The 18,789-nt window shown below is 40.0% G+C and overlaps 1 long non-coding RNA gene and 1 pseudogene across 1 annotated transcript; one reads left to right on the top strand and one right to left on the bottom strand.

Annotated features, from left to right (window-relative positions):
• Positions 1-8,500: 8,500 nt before the first annotated feature.
• On the bottom strand, positions 8,501-16,451 carry LOC110981626 (uncharacterized). The gene is made up of 3 exons (XR_002598467.2): positions 15,849-16,451; positions 12,366-12,476; positions 8,501-12,083 (listed from the first exon to the last, which is right to left on the bottom strand). It is a non-coding gene; the product is annotated as an uncharacterized LOC110981626 (long non-coding RNA).
• A 1,083-nt stretch (positions 16,452-17,534) lies between these two features.
• LOC147795697 (uncharacterized) lies at positions 17,535-18,583 on the top strand (annotated as a pseudogene).
• The last annotated feature ends 206 nt before the right edge of the window (positions 18,584-18,789 follow it).

Below are 18,789 nucleotides of genomic sequence, written 5' to 3'. Positions count from 1 at the left end.
AACACACAAATAAAAAAGAATAAATAAATGAAACAGACCCCCCGCCCCGAAAATTCCCAGATCCTTCCCTGTCATGTACCGTGACGGTCGCGACACCGTTCAAGAATCCTCTGTATCTGGAATCAATCACTCCGTGTAAGCTGTCCATATCTTGTTTTCCTCCTCGTTGGTGCTGCGGCCCAGTTACTACTCCATCCCGGAGGTGAATATACCCGCATAGATGCCCTATTTTCCTCCATTAGCCGCTTTCTGCCGGTTATAGACTGTTTTGTAATATTCCCGAGTGAACGTGCTTCTACCTCTTACAGGCTGCTCTTACGGGAGGCAGGAAAGTTACTGTGCACGTTTAGGGAGTCACGTTTGTGCATTACACGCGTTCGTGCGTTTCCTCACTATACCCTGTACCTTATTTTCCCATATTTTCTAGCTAAAAACAGATTGATTTCTTGTTTTGAAGAAGCTTACCTTACTTGCTAAGGGTTTTGCACGACGAAACCATTCCTATAGGAGGGATTTCAACAAAGAGGAAGGAAATTAGGGGAGAAGCTTCCCCTTCCTTTTTGCAGCGAGACGATTGAAATTATTTTGAAGAAGAAATGAAAAACGTTGTAACATTAATTCCTGACATAAATTTCTTAATGGAACCTCGCCGTTTATCGTTACACTTGCCTAGAATAGAAACAGATGTTAAAAAGACACTAAATAAATTTGAATTCAAGAACCAAAACGTCAATATGCCTACTATCAAATGGTGACGGATGAAATGCGAGCATCGTGTAATTTTGAATCAAAATTGCATTACGATTTTTCTTCTAATGAGAAATCACACTTAGTACACTTTTAATGTCAGTTTTGAAAATATGTCGTATTCGACAAAATTCAACGTGACTATAATTACTCTTTTCGCGATTATTCCTTAAACACGTGTTCGTCGTGTTCATCTCATAAATATCGTTATTACCCTTAATTCATGCATACTGTAGCCTGTAAAAACACATTGGTTTCTTGGGCTGTCAACATCTGCGTCCCTACAGCTCTTGACATCGAATCACGGTTGATGAGGTGGATGTGGCTCTTAGGCCGATGCACCACAGCATTGAACAAATCTTTCTCTTAATTTCAAACCCTATATAAATCAAGGACCGCTTGGCGGTGAGTGCTACGACACCCATGATTGCTAAAACGCGATTACGCAACATAAAGATGCCTTTCAATGTGCATGTCAACACCTGTGCCAAGCGTTGCGTATCCGTCAAAATCGCTCCTGGGGCGGTTTTGACGGCCGAACGCAACGCACGCGCGTGTTTTGTTAACAGAGTCGATTTTTGTGTCCATTAAAGTAAAATGCACGCACACACTCCAAAAACGTACATATGGAAAGGCGCCCTATTACACTGATCAAATACTGTGTCAAACAAATTGCATAATGGCATACCATTATAGAGGACAGGACGTGGTCTTTTGATAATCATCCCAGACCTACTATACGGTGCATCACCTGCTATTTAATCTGTTTTGAACAACATCATTAACTGTAATTAAGAGTTCATTTAACAAAATGTGAACAGATGATATTTTAATGATAAAAAAGCTTTCACATTGCACTATAATAACGTTTTACAAACACGTATTATTTGCTTGGTGTTTTTAAATGCATTTTATATTCTTAATGGGAACGTTAAATCAAATTACAAATGAAAGACATTCAAAACTTGCGAAACAAAGGATAAAAATGCAGTGGTTAGTTACTTCTTGTGTTTTTATAGAAGGGGAACCTCTGGGTGTTTCCCTGGTTTTTAGGAAGTACAGGTACAAATAAACCACGATTAGCATGCAGTCGTTCCAGAGGTCATTACAGCAAATACATGTACATATACATGGAGAATGGTAATAGATTTATTTTGTGATCGACCCGCCACCAGGGCTCGTCGCATTTGGAGACTTTCTGCTTGATACCCCTTTGCTATTTTAGAGCACGATGGTTCATTGTCTTTGCACGTCACCTTGACAGAACAATTGGAATGGCATTTCATATCTTCAAGATTTCTTTATTCAGAGAGATCTTTTTCATAGTCAATATACTACGGCTTTTCTGAATCAAATCCTGTGTGAACAAGTCCTGTAGAAACCGTCAGTATAAAGTAAAGTGTATTGCTTTAATTATTAGCATTGCAGAAAACTGCAGGAGGTATACTGTTTAACGTTCCCATCCACTTCTTTTTGGGGCAGTGCCTTAAGTGTTTTATATAGAGAGAGAGCGAGAGAGAGACAGAGAGGGGGAAGGGTTCCCGGTAAATTTCGGATTTCTTTAGCTCTTCTTTCAAATTTTCTTAAAAGAAAGTTTAATTTCGTCAAAGAGGAGGTCACTCGCCCAAAATTGGATCCCAGTTTCAAAATAACACCATTCTGTTGGTGACCGTGCAATCTCCTGTTCGAACACGTCTTCGAATGTCTGCATATGGCTATGGCTGCAAGTCATCCACACACCTATGCAAGTGGCAGCCATCTCGAAGATTATAAAAAATAAATTAATTAATTAATTAATTAATTAATTAATAGACAATTTTTTTTAAACCATAACGCTAAACCATTTTTTTTAACTTGGTTTGATGCGGGCAATCACCAAAGTTTCAGCATTTTCCCTGGGGGATCAAAACAATACACGTTCTGAATCTGCCAGATCAGGAAGTCCAGGTTAAAAAAAGTCATCGCTTCGTGAGTACACGATGCCAGAATGAAAGGCGGATGTGACGAGGAAGAGTGTTTACCTTAGGTATCGTCTCGTGCAAGAATCGCCTTCTGATTAGGGGGGAAGTCCCGGCACAAGAAATTGGGGATTTAGCGGTGAAATTTCGCGAAAAGGTCAGTTCAAGATGAGTGTTTACTTTTCTACTTGAACTTTGAACCAGAGATCCATTTTACATTAAGGTTAGTCCATGATGGTTCGAGTCCCAAACAAACTCATTGGAGAAAATGGTGCATGCGTGGAAAATTACAAACACACACGCACAAGATGTTTGCGGAACTGGACTATTGCGCTGTTTAGCCTCGCAGTTTGAGCTATCGATGGCAAGTCTGCTCTGGTGAAGTGAATGTCAACGGTTCCAAGACCAAGTAAATCTAACCATCTTGTTAATCTTTTTCAAATCAAAGGTCTGGTACTCGCCGCATAAATATGTAGTCTGTGTCATGTAATCTTTACCGAACCAGTCTGGATTACTAGTAAAGGCCCAAAAAGTATGTCAGCACCGACTACTGAAGCCCTGTTTTTATGCACATCTGCACTGCACCCCACCATCATTACATGGAAATTTAGCAGCTGAGAAACAACAGTGGCGTCTGTGAGTATAAGTAACGTGAGATTTTTGTTTGAATATTTATGAAGTCTAGTAAAACAAATACAGCATGGTTTATTTCCGGAAAATAGTGGGAATTACTAGTCCCAATGTGTAGGTAAGTTCGCGTCGGGAGGTAGTGAATCTGTCCTACGCCTCGGGACCAGTAATTCCCACTACTTCCCCTCAAACCATGCTGTTGTATTTGTATAATAATTATCTCCGTTTCAAAAAGATAATTGTTTCATATAACCATCGTTCTTAATTAAATCTTCTACGGAAATTATCCTCCACAACTAGAAACGGTAAGATCGCTTGTAACTTGTACGTGTGCCATATCAGCGTGTGCCATATCAGCGTGAGCCATATCAGCGTGTGCCATATCAGCGTGTGCCATATCAGCGTGTGCCATATCAGCCAGTGCTCAACATTTTTGCTGATCAGCGTCTTGAAAACTGCCTACGATGTGCTGCCTGCCTGTGTTTATTGTAATACAGTCACGCTGATTGATTGTATTACAATACAATTATCGATTGAAAGTCACTGTTGGACTGCTTCTTCGCCATTTTACGGAGAGTAACTTCTGAATTTTGGTTAGTGAAATTATGAACACAAAAGTTCTTCATTTTTTCCGTGCGTAGCAACGGCTGACATAATATTGCGGTCCGTCGCCATCTTGCTCTGTATCAGTATCAACTGTCAATGCATTAAATCACTTATCCTCCTCCATCTAAACATTCTGATATCCTTGTGACATTCGTTTGTAACTATTTAAAAATACAACAAGGTAATGAAAAAATACATTGCTGGTTTACTGAGCAGAAAATGAACAACGTTGGTTTGAACTTTACTTGTCTGTATAATATCCGTGGAGATTGTCAAATTAAACAAAACAAACCGAAATTATTTAATTTCTACTTTCTTTGTGCGTGCTGTCTACTGCAACTTAAGAATTCGCCTATAGACCAATATTAATATTTCTACCTACCAAAAAGCTCTGTTAAATTGTTTATAGGAAAATACAACTACTGAATAACAGAATATTAAACAGAAAGAACTACGAATGCTTCAGAAAAAAAAAACCCTCCAACAAAGCAAAGCATAACAAAACCAAAAAAACAACAAAAAACAACAAAAAATAGTCCCCAAACAACCATCTTCGTCACGAATATCTTTGAATACCGTTCCGATATCATAATATTTCCGGATACTGGAAATTCTGCAAATTCAGTTTCAATCTTTGGAAATTTTCAAAGCAAGTGTGATAGAAAATCCCCATGATAGTACAAACTGTGCATTGCAAATTACCAAAGCACTGTGCATCGAAAGAATGAAGCTTCCCTCAGGGCTAGCACAGCAGACTACGAAAAATGTGGGACAGGAAAACGACACCAACAAAGCAACAAGGCTTACATGAAAAAAGAGGAACGGATGTACACGTTTAGCCCGCAACGTCTTTGTGTGGCCTGGAAAAAGAATTATCTGTTTCTAGGCAACTCCTTGTAATTTAAGCCTACAACTAATCTTCAGCAGAGTCCCACTTCCCTAATGCGCCGGACCATCCGAGATAACTTAATAGACCTTGTAAAATTTGGCTATTCGACTGTAGCTAGCATTTCCCGTACGATAGCTGCTCATTGGTACATTTTTTAGAACTTCTGTAATAGCATTGAACTAAATTCAGTATGAATAGCTATAGAAATCTAGCAAGAGAATGAACATTTATATCCACTGGTTGTGATACTTGTAATTTTAGATTTTTCTTTTGGTTTACTGTTGACTAAGGCCAGTTTCGCATCGGAGATTTTGATATCGCGTCTCATGTCTTTTCATTATAATGTTCCCCCAACAGACACCTGTCAATATGATTGGACACTGGCTTGTATTTGTCTTGATTACTTGCATTCGTTTGAAAATGCAGTGTTATTAGGACTATTTAATCTGTACCTCAAGGTGTTTTGAGTTATATAATGATTATTTGGTATTTTTCGGGCTATTTGCCCTATGCATGATTGGTTGAGAGAGTGGTACTGACAACCTTCGATTCCATACCACACATGGGCTCTAATCATCAGCATATAGGTAATAACAATGGCTAAGAACCTGGTTCCAGGATATAATATAGGCCTATGCTGGAACTAGACAAAACGACCACATTAGCGTACAATCGCAAAGGTTCTCAGCCATTGTTATTACCTATATGCTGCTGATTAGAACCCATGTGTGGTATGGAATCGAAGGTTGTCAGTCCTACTCTCACAACCAATCTTGTATAGGGCAAATAGCCCGAAAATATCATATTATGATGTTCAAGCGGAATCTTAACGGATTAAATTTGCACCATTGTGGAAATAACAGTAGAATGTCGGGTATGAATTGTGGCCAATTTTAAATGTCGACAAACGGATCCACTGGGAATTGGTCCAGAAGAGATTTTGTGCAGAATAACTGTCAATAAAAGAAGTGTGTCATTTAGGTAAAACGGTACAAAGACAACAGAAGAATGATCTCTATGTAGTTGCAAAACGGCAGTTCCAGTGCCCCGTTAAGCAGATGAACTGTGGACGAATCACGCAATCCTAATTGTGCTACTGCAAAATGTAGCAAAGCCCACGAAACATTCTGTCATTCTGTCCTGGCCATATTTTATTGACTGCTTTCCCCCTTTTCAACCGAGTGACCTATTGAACCCAATATAGATGGAAGAAGGGACACACAAATCAAAAACGCATCGTACTGGAGGGATTGAAGCTGACGGTAGAGACTGAATATCCGATAGTGTTCATTCCTGCTTGGACATTCTTATGAAATGGTTCAGCAGGGTTTCTTTCCAACTACAACAATGTTTACATTCTTGTAGAGGAGACGACATGCATTTGGAAATGCAAAAGTTAAGTACACCCACCCGCATTGGCTTTTGGGCCTATTTTCGATCAAAATACTGTTCAAGCGAGTCCTATTAAACTACTTTTGGCAATAGCACATTGACGTCCAAATTTTTCATATTCTCTTTTCAAAATCGTTTACGTACAGTCATCTGATTTTTAATGGTCCCTTTTAAAATGTTTGAATCATTTTATTTTCAAGTAAAATATTTCCATACGCTGAACATAAAGAACAGCGTGTGATCGCAGAATTACCTTTTCTGTTATTTCAGTTTGGATTCAATAAATACAAATAATTTACAAATGAAAGGGCATTTTTTTTTGAAAATGCTATATTGCTTGTTGAAGAAAGTTAATTGTCGCTATATGCACGCAAAACCCCAAAATAAGGACTCGAGTTTACACCGGGCTGTTCACCCCTTCATTTTATCACTCGACGTCTTAAACAAGTGAATTAGGTAAAACCGAAACAAAATAAATATGAACACTTTGATCATAAATTAAGATCTACAGATATAATAAATTCTAATAGATGCAAAGTACATTTTAGGCACACAACATTCCGATGACCACAGACGGTTATTCGTCTATCCAGATAGAGCAAGAAAATTATCAGTTTTTTCTTCATAAGCACCTGGCATTCCAAGCCTAAGCGAATAATCATCATAAACAGGTACAGTATCTTCGATATAAGTCATTAACTATTTAGCATTTTAACATCGAACTTACAATCATGTACGGGGGTGACATCCCTTGACGATACCCATGTACAGTAGTGGGATGCCGGGAAGTTAAATATGGTTTACTGAGGTTTAGCAGCTCTTTCTGGGGCTACAGAAGGATTGCTTTCGACATCATGACAAAAGATTATGCTGTGCTGTATAGCCCCATGCAAAGTACAGAAAGCAAAGGAAACACACAAGTACCAGAATGTTAGAATGACACACTTTTGTAAAAAGTGATACCTGTATCGAAATAAGGCATATGTCTTGAAAATGAATATTGAAACGAACACATATTATTGTACGCCTTACTTGATAAATTCTGGTTTCGATGTAATGGCAGTTTACAATAAAATTAAGTTTATGTTTATACATAAACAACACAGTGTGCAGTCACATACATTACGTAAACAAGGTTTCCTCGTCACAGACGCTTAGTGTGAAGGTCCCTTTTTTAATATATCTCTATGGTTAAACTAACACTACATACGCGTCCATGGATAACAGCGTACCATGAGTGAGAAATAGCGATCCATGATGACGCCCAGGAAGATTAGGGTCTCGTTTCAAAATTATGGCCACTGGGATAATTTTGTTCTCAATTTTACGAGGGCTTTTGTCAGGACAAAATCTTAGAGGGACAAAAACATATAAAATAAACCTTTTTTTCAGCTTTGACTTAAATACTACCCCATTTCACGTGTGTGCGAGTACACCGAGTCGCACTATTTGTCATGTATTTTTCGGAAGTGTGAGGTCAGTTTTTGACACGATATTTAATGTGCTAAAAAAAATTATTTCACAAAGGCAAGTTATTTCCTATCCAAGGATTTTCGGAAGCGGTTGTCTTTCAGAAGTCAACTTTTCGGCTAGGCCTGGGCCCTATATTAAAATGAACTTGGTGACCTCTTGTAATTACCCCCAAAAAAGCGCTAAAATTAGAACCTGCCACCCAGTCGGAGGGGAAAGCAGAAGAGGCTTTCACCGCGCTGCGCAACAACTCTCACCGCACTGTGAAACAAGAGTTATCGCGTAGTGAAATCACTGGTATCGCGCAGTGAAATCACTGGTATCGCGCAGTGAAATCACTGGTATCGCGCAGTGAAATCACTGGTATCGCGCAGTGAAATCACTGGTATCGCGCAGTGAAATAATTCTTATCGCGCTGCACCACCACTCTCACCGCACTGCGTAACGTGGCCTTAACGGAACACTATAGTTACCGGTAGTAGTATTACCACGGCGCGCCGCGGCGGATGTATTGCGTGGTGTTTTACGTTTTACGCAATTTCTCGGTAACCTGCGATTTATGTCACTGCCATAGTTAAATTGCGTATCCATTTTTTGCTGCAGGAATTACACATCAAGCACCCACCTATAAAGTTGCGTGTCCCAAACGAGCGAAATGATTGAATAAATTAATGTTTTTTGCGTCATCTGTAGAAGTCTTGTCCAATTCACGTAAAGGTTATACAGTCAGATCTTTTTTCCGTTAATGTCTGTTTACGTGAGTCGAAAACGTGAATAGGAGGGATTGTTTTTAGAAGGTAAAGTGGTAAAGGGGTAGGTTAAATTTCAATTTGCCTATTGAAAAAATCTAAATTGAGTCTAAAATATTCTGACACTACACGAAGTTGTTTTCAGTAAGAAAGATCCCATTTTAGTGATATTTCACATTAGATATTTTTGAAAAAAAATTTCAGGAGGAAAGTAGATGGCCACTTTTAGACCAACTTGATAAAATGTTCAATCTGCTTTTTCGAAAAGTGGAAGAAGATTTTGTTGGAAATGTTCAATAGGCTTTTCTGCTGGTAAAAAATACAGAAAGCATAATATCAATTTTTGAATCGTCAGTGTTGGGTACTACAACAAAATCTGATTTTAATGTAGCAGGAAAGCTGGAAAATATCAAAATGCTTTCAATCTGCTTTAGTCTGGTGCTTTTCTGGTAGCAGAAAAGTAGAAAATACATTTTACAATAACGTTCAAACTGCTTTTCTGTTATTTTGACATTAAAAAAATCAGAACCTCCATATCAAACCTCATGCACATCTAGTGCATACGCCTTAATCACGGTTAAAGATACATTGATATTCTTGTCTGGAGCTGCATAGAGCCAGAGAGTCTCATGTACGCAATTTAATTCGCAATTAATTGAAGTCCATCTTAGCCGAGTTTAATACTACGCCGCTAAGCAACATGGCGCTGTCAAACTACTCTCATCGCGCTGCCACGCCACTCTTATCGCACAGTGAAGTAACTCATATCGCACAGTGAAACAAAACTCCTCGCGTGTGAAACAACACCCAACCCGCTGTGCTGCATTATGTGGCTACTGTGTCTAGGCCGCAGATCTTGGTAAGACCAGTCGACCGAGGCTATTTGGGCATGGTTCCGCGGCATCTAATCCCATAGGATGCGCTTGCTGTCATCGGAGCGTGAAATAAAGGGCATTTCGCGTGGCAGCGATTCGCGGAAACGTGCCGGTTTATAGACTCTATGCTGTAGATTTCCAGGGATTTCTCTTTTAAATTCTTTGCGAGATTATGGCATTTGTTATTTTGTCCGTTACGTAAATCCACTCTAGCGAGTGGGGATGGCATATGACGAACAATCGCCTGACAACATATCGAAAAAAAAAAGGGTCATTTGGGAGGGAATGGTTACCCTGGCAGCTGTTATTGATGAAACAGACTTACGTCATGTACTACATTGCAATCTTACATGGCTCAATCAAAGCCGTGTATTTATACAGTCTTGTACCGTTTGTTTTCCACTTTGACTGTTTTCAAGATCAAATAACCTCAAATTAGGCACTTTCTGCTTCTGCAAAAACGATGAGGGATAATCAAATGATCACACTCCCAAAAACCGAGAAGGGGGGAGTATACTCCCTCCCCCTCCCTTGGAACTTAAGTCCGTGTGTAATGTAGTTCAGGTTTACAACCTGTGGCATTTAGGTTGGCAATGCTACTTAGTATCGGACGTTTGCACCGTTTGAACGTTTTGGTTAAGATTGTTTTTAACACTAACTCAACAACACTGTGATCTTTTGTTGCAGTTCCAATCCCCAGTCCATGATTCATGGACACGGGGGGGGGGTCAAATTCACATCTTCATCGAAATATGCAGTATGGGCTGCCACCATTCCGCAAAAGAAAACGTGTCTTTTGAACATGCAGCACAAAGAATCAAGAAATCATGACGTCTGAAAAATATAGTTGCTTCCATAAACGGACAGACATACATGAAAAGTCAACCCTATGTCGGTGTTACTTTGCAATAAAGCAAATGCGATAATACCACCTTAATCTCCTTTTAATGAAATTAAATATGCAACAGCCATCATTTCCAGCCATTTGCAGTGAGAATCATTAAAAGGATGTGAAAAAAGGCATAAATGTGGTTATTCTTTGAATCGTTAGCGGGGCAAATACACCTCAGTCGCTAAGAGAGCATGTGAGTGGCGCCATAAAAGGTTCAAGGTGACACCTTTTGGAAACGAGCCCTGACAAGTGAAGCAAGAAGCGGTGCACTGTTCAATTATTCAGCCCACGCCGACGGCTTCTTAAACTCCCACAGAGGCTCTGAATAGGGAAAGTCTGGAGTGCATCGAGTTGTTAAACCGCGACCACTGCATGTTAAGGTTTCACTCTTAACTTTAACCCTAGGCCGCCTTACGATGTGAAATTCTAAAATAACTCCGCCCCTCCCTGAGGTTGCAATGATTTTGTTCGCGTAAATATGTGTCGGGAAATGGGGGAATGGGGGATGACTTGCCGGCCATGGAAACTTGAAGAGCGGGGGGGGGGCTGACATCATATGATGTTGGGAGGCATTTTCTATGATACAGATGCACATAATTCTGTCATGCGTATTACATTCCTACAGAACCCTACATCAAAACAGCGTATTTATGGCTTTTAAAGGGTAACATAAATTGGAAACATTAATTTTAGTTCTCGTGGAGTATTTCAAAATAGCAATAAATACGTAACCATTTCAAAAAATCATAAATTCAGTGTTTACCCCATTAATCGTCACCCCAAAATGAATAACAAGATCCTGCGTTTCCCCGCCCACAAAAAATCCTCTTTTGGCCGTTCGCGTTCCCAAGCTGATTTGATGACGTCATCGGCAGAACGCCTACATGAACAGTGTGCACGTACATTGCATGATTGCACACAGTACATGCAGTATCGCACGTTTGCAATAGACCATGGTCTTAATTTCTACCTTGAACAGAGACAGTGTTAATGGGGTAAACATTGAATTTATGATGTTTTTTAAATGGCTACGTATTTAATGTTGTTTTTTTAAATACTTCACGTGAACTAAATGTTTTCGATTTCTCTTAATCTTTAAACATACACAGGTTTCCTGTTTAAGTGCTGAGTACATCATTTTACACTGAAACTTAACTTGCTCCGCCTTATTTTTTTCTCACAAAGGGGGGGGTGTAACGATTCGATAGTCCCATCCTCCCAGTCAGAAATTGAGGAATGTACCCTTTCCCATCCCCAGGATTTATGCCCATGCCCAAAATACAGAAAAAAATAGCAAAACAAAAATGAAAAATTACGTTATTTAAAACACAAAGGTGCGATTTCAAGAATTCCGGTGACATATTTCTATCACATGGTCCTTTTAACAAATTTTAAAGTTGAAAGAACAGAAGAAACAGAATTGTCTGGGTTAAAAGTCGTAGAAAAATGAACAGAATAGTAGGCAAAACCAAACACAAAACAGCCGTTGAAATAATCCAATTTCTATAACAGCAAGAAAGTGGGCATGGCTATGGAGAGCTCATTTGATCCAATATAACTACAGTGTAATTCAATAATTTCAAGATTAACAGGCTGTTGAATACATCAAAAGCTGTCTTCCAGAAGTCAAAAGTGGAAAGGTTCCAGCGATGCATCAGGTGCAACTATGGAAAAAGGGGTCCGGTTGGTGCTGGTTCCTATATAGCTGTGTCGACATGCAACAGTGTTATTTCACAGTATCGACAAACATCGCAGAATGTACCCATGGGGGATGACATGTCTTAGTTTAACTTCCAGTCTGCCATTCGTTTTAGACGGAGCGACTCTCCTCGGGAAGGCAATCCGTTTCACTTTGAGTAGCAACAGTCCGTGAGCCTAAAAATTCGTAAGATAAAAATAGAGCATTCAGTGCCGGATATACACAGGTTTTCACATCGTAGGGATTGAAATTGCTGGTATATTCAACATGAGTAGAATTGGGTCACAATTAATTATCTTTTGGGCATATTTGGCCTAAAATAGATGACTACATTTGGGTTGTTTGGTACGGATATAGGCAATTTCACATTCCCCTACCCCCACAGGAAAAAAGTCACGTTGGGTTCAAGGCCCCAACGTTCCTTTCAGAGAATTTCTCTAACTAAATTTTCTCCATACCGGAGTCTTTGCCAAGACATTAGGGAACATCCCGTTTTTATTCTTCCTTTTTGTAGGTGTCTTAGCATGATTCCTTTTCTTAGTCCCTTTTCTCCCTTTGAAGTGCACTCGCTGGAAGAAAAAAAAGTCACCATCATTTTGGAATGCTTTTGAAAAGATTAGGCCTACATAGCAATCAACCTCTCCACTCGCTTTGTAAGCTTGTTAAAATTATTACAATGCGCGGCCCCTTCAGAGGACCCTGTAATTACCCAATAAGCCCACTTTAGGTATCAGTGTAATACATGTAATAAGACCTATGGGCTACTGCTCGTTAATGACGGCGCCCGACGATGTTTTCACTCAGGTGTAATGTGTCATCACCATTATTACATGTAGTTATCGTGATTTGTTTTTCTTTTAAAAATGAAAACCTCCAAATCTCCTAGGATAAAGAACAAAATGTTTAAAATCAACTACACGAACTGCAAAAACAAAAGAACCCTCATCCTTGTAAGTTGTAGTTTACTGCAGCCCATGCAAATGAATAATTTCGTCAGCTTGACGACTAACAGATCAAACTGAAGATATTGCCCAACTGCACTGATACATGCGCTTCAATCTACACGGTACTGTAAACTCAGCTAAAAGATTACGCTGAAACACACTTTGTATGCCCATGGAGGGATGCTTTCTGTTCCTTCCTCTGTGGTATGAGCACAGAACATGTTTGGATGCTGTTACTAGACGGCAGTGATGAATCTATTGCATTGACGAAACGTTGTCCATAGTTGCACATGTACATACAGAAAAGCTGCCCGCACCGTAATCTAGGAATTTCGAATGAGCTGTTCACAAAATTTATTGGAGTACTGTGCACTTGCACACGCATGTACGCTTATGCAGATTCTATGGCAATATATGGGCTCTTAATTGGCTCGAGACTCAAACTTGAGGAAGTGACTCCAGACTTGGACTAGGGGCAAGTGATTCGGGGCTCGGACTCCACTCTTGTGACTTGACGAGAACACTGTCCCAACAGTCCCGTGTATGAACATATAAACGGATGAAACTAAGACTAGCTCAGCCAAGTCACCTTTACCTTTTCACTATAAAATAATTGCATAGCCAAAACAGGCATGACGGGAAAAAAAAAGTGAGCGTCCAATCTGAACGTATACGTGTGGGCAAAAAAATTCAGTGTCATTTTCTCTCAGATTATCTGGGATTTTTAGCAGGTGTTTTATGGTCAGAAAGTAGGTATTTGGCGGAAAAATACAGACGTTTAAAAACTGCTTATGCATCCTGAGCGCACGGGGTCAAAGAAAATTATTGTGGCTTGATGATATTAATTTCAGAAGTATGAATTTACAGGAAAATGGAAAGGGGAAATTAACAAATGTTGCGTGACATTTCGACCAGTGGACTGCAACAAGGTGATTCAATAATCTAGCAGCTTCGCTATTTCCCCAGGAATATCTCTCGCAGTATATTAAGAACATTTTGAAAGAAAAAAAATGAATAGGCCACAGTTTCTTTAAAAATCTGATTCTAGATTAAAAACCGTACAGGTGGTTTTTAATTACTGTGTCCTGTCAGTGAAAATGTCAGCCTGCTTATTGTTATTCCCTACGCAAACTCAGGTCCCCGTCTGTCTCTTGCTCTTACAAACAATTCCAAGAAGCTCGGCTTGTAAACACTGCTTGTATCCGAGCAGGCCTAATTTAATACTGAACGCTATCCACGAACACCACGGGTCCGCAGCGATAATTCCGTGCACGTTAAAGTCTTCTGCTGAACAACACGCACATCCCATTTATTTTCTTCTCGTTCTTTGGACTTCAGTGGCATTTATCGTTTCGTATTCTTGAAACCCTGTCCTTCAACATCCGGCTGCCATGTCTTGTCTCAATCGTGACCTTTTCTTGACGCACTTTACTTTTCAGGATCAGCACGTGCGTGATTTTACTTGTATTGCATAGGCCTAGGTGAGGATTCCAAAAACTGTACAGAAATAACAAACTAAAGAAAGAAGAATGAAGAATGTCGTGAGAAAACAAGACAATTAATGACCACAACATTCAAGATATCTTGATTCTGTTCTTTTGCCTATGGTTCCCAACAATTGCTAGTACCACTGAGGCGCCAAAAACTATAATTCGCAAAATGGCTTTCACTAAGACATTTCCCCGTACCTGAAAAATGTCTCATGTGACAGACAATAGCGATGTAACGCACACTGTCAAATTTACTCCACAGAACTATCATCAGAACTTTGCCAATAGCACAGACCTTTTGCTGCTGCATGAGCAAATAGTATACACAAGGAACATAAGTGCAATTGCTTTTTTGACAAGATATCGATAAGTTTTCCCCAATCTTACCAGCTTATTAAATTCAGGTATTTTCGTAAAAAGGGCACAATTTTTGTAGGCCTGCATGTTGAAATCGATAAAGATCATTCAAAAATATAAAAAACATTACGACCAGGTTTTAATGACTGTATATATTTAGTATCTATAATAAATGACTGACGAGGTACAATTATCGAACGAGCAAATGAGTTTTCTGTTTCTTTGCGTTCGATTATCATATAATTGATATGATTCTATATGACGGAGCAGTAAAAAATAGAGGTATCAGAATCTTAAAACTGGTCAAAATGGAGGAAATTTGAGGAAATAGTCCCCAAAATATCAGGTTCAAGCAACATTTATCTCTTTTAATTAAATCAGTTAAGATTTTATGAACGGTTGCAAACAAGAAGGCCCTAATTAAAATAGCGTTGGTGACGTGCATTTTGTATTACGGGTGAAAGTTCAGCCTTTTGAACAGATGCTGTTGTCTTAAAATGAACACGCACGAGTGGGATGTTTTAATCCTCTTCTAGAATCTGCTTGTACACAGGCAATTTCTGGGGAAAAGGAACAAAGTTATCATGTGAGAAGCATTACTAATAAGGAAGCAATACAATCCGGAAAAAAATGCGTTCTAAGAAGTTTGAATAAGTTCAACATTATTCGGCCTTTTTGCGAAAACGATTATTAAATTCTGGCGAAAAATAAAAACTGGGAACAGTTGATGTTTGAAAGGCAAAGCCCAATATTCAAAATTGTTATACAACTCCAGAAAATTTCACAATGGGGAAAATTCAAACTTGAAACAAAATTGTATTAATCATTGTGGGCCGGTTGAATTTGTTGGGGGCAGCACGTCCCCGATTCCCATACTATACAACCAAACCTGATGAACGCAACTTCTTGGGACAAATTCTGTTCACCTATCCAGCGAATCGCTGGCAAGGACAGCTGCCTTGTAAGCCAGGTCGTATATCTCCTCGTGAGAATGAATTTTATCCGATAGGAAAGACCTTTAGCTCGTTGGATGACTTCGTTTAGAGCTTCGGATGGAAGTGCCACAAGTCAGTTGTGGTGAAACTGAGGCGAAGCAACGTTTTGCTCAATTTACGTTGGTCGTGAGGGGAATATGACTTGGGATAGTTACCAAAGTTGGGGGTTCACCATCTGCTCAGTGTCGAGTGATTATGACCGCTCTCCCTGGATAAAAGAGTTCCTCTTGCTATACTTGTGCTGCTAGAGCCTGGTGGTGACGGGACCAAAACAGTTTTGGTCACACATAAGCGGATAAGCGACACCAGGCAGTGCCTTGCCCATTGCAGCAGTTGCTGACCGGGTGATAAGACAGCCTGTGACAGAGCGAGGACAGAAAACCGTCTGGCAGTCGATTCCACCTGCTTTGGTTCGATTTATGGATAATCCTGCTGATCTCCACTCTTTGTGGCGATATTCCGGGAAGTTTGCTCAAAGCTCTTTTTTTCAAACTTTCTCCAGGACCAGCGCTAAAGACCAGTCTGGTATATCCAGCAAGAAATGAGAACGTGGGGTACCCCCCCCAACACGTCCAATCCCTATACACATTCCAGACTATTGTTACTTAACACATCCCCCAACATGTCTGAAAGGAATTCCTCAGATTCCTGCGAGACAATGACCAACACAAAGCAGGGGGGGTTCTCTCCGTCTCATACCTTGCTGCATTTGCAGTCTGGAGTTCCTTGCAAGAGACTGTGAAACGCTAGTGTCATTCAAAAACCCATCGACTAATGCGATGCTGTTCCTTCTGGACCAAATCGCTTAAATGACTGATAAGTGGTAACAGCCGCTGAGGATATTGTGGGTACACTGAAACGGCTGATCTCATTACAACTGCGCTTACTTAGATAAAGTTAAAACATCAAGCCTTTGCCATTCTTTGGTTTCGTGATGTACATCTTAGGGCACGTCTTGTGCTTTCTGACAAAGTTCAAGATCCCCGGTGTGATACTGGATCCAGACGGAACCATGCATGCTCACATATACATTTCTAGTGTACTGAAAGGTGCGTTCCACTAATTATAGTGGATTGGCTAAGAGACTTGTAGTCTGTTACATTCATTTGTTACTTCTCGACTAGAGACCAGACTTTAGTTTTGGTTATAGGCATAAGGCTATTAGTAAGGGTGTGGCGTTTATTCGTTAAAACGGGAAAGGTTAAAAATCCGTTTATAAGTGTTGCCCAAACGTTTAAACGGAATCTGTTTTATTTTGCTTTAATATAAATTTTAAATTATGTAAATTCCCCGTTAACATCAAATAGCTGTTAAAAATATCCGAACGCTCAGTATGAAAAGCCTTTACGGAGAGCGATTGACAGCTTCAATGGACACAACATCTCTCTTGAGTATCACAAAGTATCTATTTTGGTTCAGCGTCAGGTCTCAGGTATTTAAAGATGCCTCTGGTTTGTTGGCTTTTGTGATAATTAATTCGTTGTCCGTTGAATGAGCTGATATTTTGCAGCGAGGCATCTCATCGATAACGTTTAATAGGTCTGAAGTTTACGAACACCAGTTGATACGGTCTTTGTAACATGTTGGCAAACAGGAGGGACATGTCATGAAAGAGGGCGTTCTTCATGGAGTAACAGTCATCAACCCGCTCCGTTAATAATTACGATAATCACCAAGTTAAATCGCCTGTAATCCAGATAATTTCAATCCATCGACCAAAACCTGAAGTGAAGTGCTGCTCGTTCTAGGCCTGGACAACCAACAGCTGCAAAGATGCCTCCAAAAAGAGACAAAAAGCAATCAGTCTCAGCATCATGTATTCAAATGCCTGATGTGGATACATGTACACAAGTTACCAAGACCCTGGAAAGCTCCCTTTGCAGCTTCGCTGTGAAATTCACAAAATGAAGAGCAGAATCTAGGGGAAACTTGACACAGTAATCTCCAACCAGCAATCCCTACTCCATTGATGGACGTGATAGAAATCCTGGTATGCTGAAATCGAGACATCCGTAACATACACATCAGACGTCATCAAAAAAAGTCAGGGTGGAATACAGAAACCAACAATCTCAGCTGGCCAAACTACTATCCAATCTCGAAGTTGCCCAAAGAAAAATCAATCGGGTGGAGGACTCGGCCATCGGATTGAAACACTACTCCAGGAGTTACAACCTCCGATTTGGTGGGATTGCCCAAATCCCCAATGAGCCTCGAGAATATGAGAAAATCAAGGAAATATTAAAGGAAAAGTGCAGTCATCTGGAGCCTAAAATTGAAAATGCCCACTGTGGTTCCCCGGTCGAAGGCGAAACCCGCCACATCTTAGCCAAGTCATATATTGCCCAGGGCGTCAAGCAGTAGGCCTACTTCATGGCAGAGCAGCACTAGCCAGCATTGGCATCTACATGACTGAAGATCTTCCTGTAGCAGACCGCTCCAAAACGAGAAGCCTTGTGCACAGGCATATGTTTAAGGAAAGAAACCCTCATTCCGAAACGGGCAACTACATGTCAACGGGCGAAGGTATACTTCCCAGCCCCCTTACTCTGAGTAACAGCCCGCCATAGAAATTACTTGGTGTATTCTACATGTATATCCTTTTCTCTATTATTGTACACGGAGCGTGATTGGTGTACTTATTTCATTGTAATTGATCCTTTATTTGTTAGTGTCATTCTGGTTACTGTCCGGAACTGTTAAATCTTGTCTGTCTGTTAATGACTCTTGTCTGTTGATGGTTCAATTTCCTTGATATTGTTGATTTTGTTCACCAGTATTTTATGTTTATTGTTTAATGCCAATTAGATTCCCAAGTAACCCAGTAAGAAACAATCAAAACTCCATCTCTTATGGTTCTTGTAAATTCTGGATTCATCTCAATTGTGCGGGGCTTACCTTTACCGATTACCTTGAATTATGTAACAAAGATGACGTGTGGTATTGTCCTCAATGCAGTGTTGTATTCGAGTCACCAATGTCGAGTCCGAGTCCTTAGTCTCAAGCTTTGAGTCTGAGTCCAAGTCTCGAGTCACAAACGCCGAGGCCGAGTCCGAGTCACAAGTCATGAATCAAGTTGTTCAGCCAATTCCCCTC

This window comes from Acanthaster planci, linkage group LG21 (genome assembly GCF_054643075.1).
Source record: "Acanthaster planci isolate LZ-2023a linkage group LG21, COTS_SCS, whole genome shotgun sequence".
NCBI classification, from domain to species: domain Eukaryota; kingdom Metazoa; phylum Echinodermata; class Asteroidea; order Valvatida; family Acanthasteridae; genus Acanthaster; species Acanthaster planci.
Note: the sequence above shows the minus strand (reverse complement) of the source record. Positions and strands in the feature narration are given on the sequence as shown.